The following is a 6075-nucleotide window of genomic DNA, read 5'->3' on the forward strand; positions in this document are numbered from 1 at the left end:
CAAAGATACTTACTAACAATTAATGATTTGATTGAACATTTTTTGCCTTTTCTGTTAAGGAAGGTTTTATGTTTGAATCATATCTTTTCTTGTTAGGCAAGTCACTAATTTTCAAAATCATATCTTTTCAAATTGTTTTCAAATCATATCTTTTAAAATTGTTTTCAAATCATATCTTCTCAATCACATCTTTTTAAAACCATAACTTTTCAATCACATCTTTTTCAAAATAGTTTTCAATCAAATCTTTTTAACTTCTAATTTCAAAATCTTTTTCAAAAATCACTTGACTTCTCTTCCACTTTCAATTTTTGAAAATTATTAATCAAATTTTCAAAATGTTTTCAAAATCTTTTAATTGAATTTTCGAAAATCCACTTCCCTCCTTCCCACATCCTTCTATTTATGGAGTACCACTCCTTCTAAATGCACAATTCGAACCTTATCTAATTAAAGTTCGAATTCCTCTTCTCCTTCTTCTTTCTAATTCTCTTTTCCTCTGACATCTCAAGGAATCTCTATACTGTGACATAGAGGATTCCACATTCTCTTTTTCTCTTCTCTTTCATATGAGCAGGAGCAGAGACAAAGGCATTCTTGTTGAAGCTGACCCTGAACCTGAGAGAACCTTGAAGCGAAAGCTAAGAGAAGCTAGAGCACAACTCTCTGTTGAGGACCTGACCGAATTCTTCAAGGAAGAAGAACCCATGGCAGCCGAAAACAACAACAATGCCAACAATGCAAGGAAGGTGCTGGGTGACTTCACTGCACCTACTCCTGATTTCTATGGGAGAAGCATCTCTATCCCTGCCATTGGAGCAAACAACTTTGAGCTTAAGCCTCAATTAGTTTCTCTAATGCAACAGAATTGCAAGTTCCATGGACTTCCAATGGAAGATCCTCATCAGTTCTTAGCTGAATTCTTGCAAATCTGTGACACAGTCAAGACTAATGGGGTTAACCCTGAGGTCTATAGACTGATGCTATTCCCTTTTGCTGTAAGAGACAGAGCTAGAATATGGTTGGATTCTCAACCTAAAGAAAGCCTGGACTCTTGGGAAAAGCTAGTCAATGCCTTCTTGACAAGTTCTTTCCACCACAAGATGGAGTAAGCTTAGAGTGGAAGTCCAACCTTCAGACAGAAGGATGGAGAATCCCTCTATGAAGCTTGGGAAAGATACAAACAATTAATCAGAAAATGTCCTTCTGACATGCTTTCTGAATGGAGCATCATAGGTATTTTCTATGATGGTCTCTCTGAACTATCCAAGATGTCTTTGGATAGCTCTGCAGGAGGATCTCTTCATCTGAAGAAGACGCCCACAGAGGCTCAAGAGCTAATTGAAATGGTTGCAAATAACCAATTCATGTACACTTCTGAAAGAAATCCTGTGAACAATGGGACTAGTCAGAAGAAAGGAGTTCTTGAGATTGACACTCTGAATGCCATATTGGCTCAGAACAAGATATTGACTCAACAAGTCAATTTGATTTCTCAAAGTCTGTCTGGAATGCAAAATGCACCAAATAGTACTAAGGATGCTTCATCTGAGGAAGAAGCTTATGATCCTGAGAACCCTTCCATGGAAGAGGTGAATTACCTAGGAGAACCCTATGGAAACACCTATAATTCTTCATGGAGAAATCACCCAAATCTCTCATGGAAGAATCAAGAAAGACCTCAACAAGGTTTCAATAACAATAATGGTGGAAGAAATAGGTTTAGCAATGGCAAGCCTTTTCCATCATCTTCTCAGCAACAGACAGAGATTTCTAAGCAAAGTACTTCTGACTTAGCAACAATGGTCTCTGATCTAATCAAAACCACTCAAAATTTCATGAATGAAACAAGGTCCTCCATCAGAAATTTGGAAGGACAAGTGGGACAGCTGAGCAAGAAAATTACTGAACTCCCTTCTAGCACTCTCCCAAGTAATACAGAAGAAAATCCAAAAGGAGAGTGCAAAGCCATAAACATGGCCGAATATGGAGAGGAAAGAGAGGAGGTGGACGCCACTGAAGAAGACCTCAATGGGCGTGCACCAACCTCCTCTGAGTTCCCCAATGAGGAACCATGGGAATCTGAGGCTCAAATTGAGACCATAGAGATTCCATTGGACTTACTTCTGCCTTTCATGAGCTCTGATGAGTATTCTTCCTCTGAAGAGGATGAGTATGTCACTGAAGAGCAAGTTGCTAAATACCTTGGAGCAATCATGAAACTAAATGACAAGTTATTTGGAAATGAGACTTGGGAGGATGAACCTCCCTTGCTCACCAAAGAACTGGATGACTTGTCTAGGCAGAAACTGCCTCAAAAGAGGCAGGATCCTGGGAAGTTTTCTATACCTTGTACCATAGGCACCACGACCTTCAAGAAGGCCTTGTGTGACTTAGGGTCAAGTGTAAACCTCATGCCCCTATCTGTAATGGAGAAATTAGGGATCTTTGAGGTGCAAGCTGCAAGAATCTCATTAGAGATGGCAGACAATTCAAGAAAACAAGCTCATGGACTTGTAGAGAATGTTTTGGTGAAGATTGAAGACCATTACATCCCTACTGATTTCATAGTCCTAGAGACTGGGAAATGCATGGATGAATCTATCATCCTTGGCAGACCCTTCCTAGCCACAGCAAAGGCTGTGATTGATGTTGATAGGGGAGAGTTGATCATTCAAGTGAATGAAGAATCCTTGGTGTTTAAGGCCCAAGGACATCCCTCTATCATCATGGAGAGGAAGCATGAAGAGCTTCTCTCAAAACAGAGCCAAGCAGAGCCCCCACTGTCAAACTCTAAGTTTGGTGTTGGGAGGCCACAACCAAACTCTAAGTTTGGTGTTGAACCCCCACATTCAAACTCTAAGTTTGGTGTTGGGAGGTTACAACACGGTTCTGAGTATTTCTGAGGCTCCATGAGAGTCCTCTGTCAAGCTAATGACATTAAAGAAGCGCTTGTTGGGAGGCAACCCAATGTTTTATAGTTAACTGTTTTCTTTTGTTATTTTATCTTTTTTGTAGGTTGATGATCATAAGAAGTCACAAAAACAATGAAAAAAGCAAAAACAGAATGAAAAACAGGAAGAAAAATAGCACACCCTGGAGGAGAAGAAGCTGGCGTTCAAACGCCAGTAATGCTAGCTGTTGGGCGTTTAACGCCCAGTCTGGCACCATTCTGGGCGTTTAACGCCAGAAAGGGGCACCAGACTGGCGTTAAACGCCAGTAAAGGGCAACAACCTGGCGTTAAACGCCAGGAATGGGCACCAGCCCGGCGTTTAACGCCAGAAATAGCTCAAAACGTGATTTTGAGCAACATTTGGTGCAGGGATGACTTTTTCTTGACACCACAGGATCTGTGGACCCCACAGGACCCCACCATCACTCTCTCTCTTCTTCCCCCATTCACCAATCACCTCAATACCTCTTCTCCAAAAACCCTTCACCTATCAAATCCCATCTTTCTCTTCACCACTCACATCCATCCTTCATAAATCCCCACCAACCTCACCCTTCAAATTCAAACCACTTTCCCTCCCAAACCCACCCATAATGGCCGAACCATTACCCCCCTCTCTCCTATAAATACCCTTCTTCCACTCTTCATTTTCACACAACCTAAACACCCCCTCTTTCCCTTCTTGGCCAAACACACCACCTCCTCCCTCTTCCTCATTTCTTCTTCTTCTACTCTCTTCTTTCTTCTTTTGCTCGAGGACGAGCAAACCTTTTAAGTTTGGTGTGGTAAAAGCATTGCTTTTTTGTTTTTCCATAACCATTTATGGCATCCAAGGCCGGAGAAACCTCTAAAAAGAGGAAAGGGAAGGCAAAAGCTTCCACCTCCGAGTCATGGGAGATGGATAGATTCCTCTCAAGGGTGCATCAAGTCCACTTCTATGAAGTTGTGGCCTTGAAGAAGGTGATCCCCGAGGTCCCCTTTTCACTCAAAAAGGGTGAATATCCGGAGATCCGCCATGAGATCCGAAGAAGAGGTTGGGAAGTACTCACCAACCCCATTCAACAAGTCGGAATCTTGATGGTTCAAGAGTTCTATGCCAATGCATGGATCACCAAGAACCATGACCAAAGTGTGAACCCGAATCCAAAGAATTATCTCACTATGGTTCGGGGGAAATACTTGGATTTTAGTCCGGAGAGTGTGAGGGTGGCGTTCAACTTGCCTATGATGCAAGGAGATGAGCATCCTTACACTAGAAGGGTCAACTTTGATCAAAAGTTGGACCAAGTCCTCACAACCATATGTGAAGAGGGCGCACAATGGAGGCAAGATTCAAGAGGAAAGCCGGTTCAATTGAGGAGGCATGACCTCAAGCCCGTGGCTAGAGGATGGTTAGAGTTCATACAACGCTCAATCATTCCCACTAGCAACCGGTCCGAAGTTACCATAGACCGGGCCATCATGATTCATAGCATCATGATTGGAGAAGAAGTGGAAGTTCATGAGGTTATAGCTCAAGAACTCTACAAGGTGGCGGACAAGACCTCCACTTTGGCAAGGTTAGCCTTTCCTCATCTCATCTGTCACCTCTGTTATTCAGTTGGAGTTGACATAGAGGGAGATACCCCCATTGATGAGGACAAGCCCATCACCAAGAAAAGGATGGAGTACACAAGAGACCCCTCTCACCATGAGATCCCTGAGATTCCTCAAGGGATGCACTTTCCTCCACAAAATTATTGGGAGCAACTAAACACCTCCCTAGGAGAATTGAGTTCCAACATGGGACAACTAAGGGTGGAGCATCAAGAACACTCCATTCTCCTCCATGAAATTAAAGAAGACCAAAGAATCATGAGGGAGGAACAACAAAGACAAGGAAGAGACATTGAGGAGCTCAAGCACTCCATAGGATCTTCAAGAGCAAGAAAGAGCCGCCATCACTAAGGTGGACCCGTTCCTTGATTTCCTTGTTCTTTATTCTTCTGTTTTTCGAATTTTATGCTTATGTTTATCCATGATTGTGTCTTGTGATCATTAGTGTCTTAGTGTCTATGCCTTAAAGTTATGAATGTCCTATGAATCCATCACCTTTCTTGAAGAAAAACGTGCTTAATTGAAAAGGAAAGAATTGCATGAATTCTGAATTTTATAATAGTTTAATTATTTTGATGTGGTGGCAACACTTTTGTTCCCTGAATGTATGCTTGAACAGTGCATATGTCTTTTGAATTTGTGGTTCATGAATGTTGGCTCTTGAAAGAATGATGGAAAAGGAGACATGTTACTGAGGATCTGAAAAATCATAAAAAAATGATTCTTGAAGCAAGAAAGAAAGCAAGCAAAAAAAAAAAACCGAAAAAAAAAATCGAAAAAAAAAAGAAAAAAAAAGAGAAAGAATAAGAGTTGTGATCCAAGGCAAATAAGAGTGTGCTTAAGAACCCTGGACACCTCTAATTGGGGACTTTAGCAAAGCTGAGTCACAATCTGAAAAGGTTCACCCAATTATGTGTCTGTGGCATGTATGTATCCGGTGGTAATACTGGAAGACAGAGTGCTTTGGGCCACAGCCAAGACTCAATAAATAGCTATGTTCAAGAATCATCATACTTTACTAGGAGAATCATTAACACTATCTGGATTCTAAGTTCCTAAAGAAGCCAATCATTCTAAATTACAAGGGATAGAGTGAGATGCCAAAACTGTTCAGAGACAAAAAGCTAAAAGCCCCGCTCATCTAATTAATACTGATCTTCATAGATGTTTTTGGAGTTCATTGCATATTCTCTTCTTTTTATCTTATTTGATCTTCAGTTGCTTGGGGACAAGCAACAATTTAAGTTTGGTGTTGTGATGAGCGGATAATTTGTATGCTTTTTGGCATTGTTTTTAGTATGTTTTTAGTATGATTTAGTTAGTTTTTAGTATATTTTTTATTAGTTTTTAGTTAAAATTCACTTTTCTGGACTTTACTATGAATTTGTGTGTTTTTCTGTGATTTCAGGTATTTTCTGGCTGAAATTGAGGGATCTGAGCAAAAATCTGATCCAGAGACTCAAAAGGACTGCAGATGCTGTTGGATTCTGACCTCCCTGCACTCGAAGTGGATTTTCTGGAGCTA

At 40.9% G+C, this 6075-nt stretch overlaps 1 non-coding gene across 1 annotated transcript; it reads right to left on the reverse strand.

Annotated features, from left to right (window-relative positions):
* Nucleotides 1-1110: 1110 nt before the first annotated feature.
* Nucleotides 1111-1217, reverse strand: LOC130956504 (small nucleolar RNA R71). Its single transcript, XR_009077136.1, has one exon. It is a non-coding gene; the product is annotated as a small nucleolar RNA R71 (small nucleolar RNA).
* Nucleotides 1218-6075: the final 4858 nt, after the last annotated feature.

The sequence above is a fragment of the Arachis stenosperma genome, chromosome 1, assembly GCF_014773155.1.
Source record: "Arachis stenosperma cultivar V10309 chromosome 1, arast.V10309.gnm1.PFL2, whole genome shotgun sequence".
Lineage (NCBI taxonomy): Eukaryota > Viridiplantae > Streptophyta > Magnoliopsida > Fabales > Fabaceae > Arachis > Arachis stenosperma.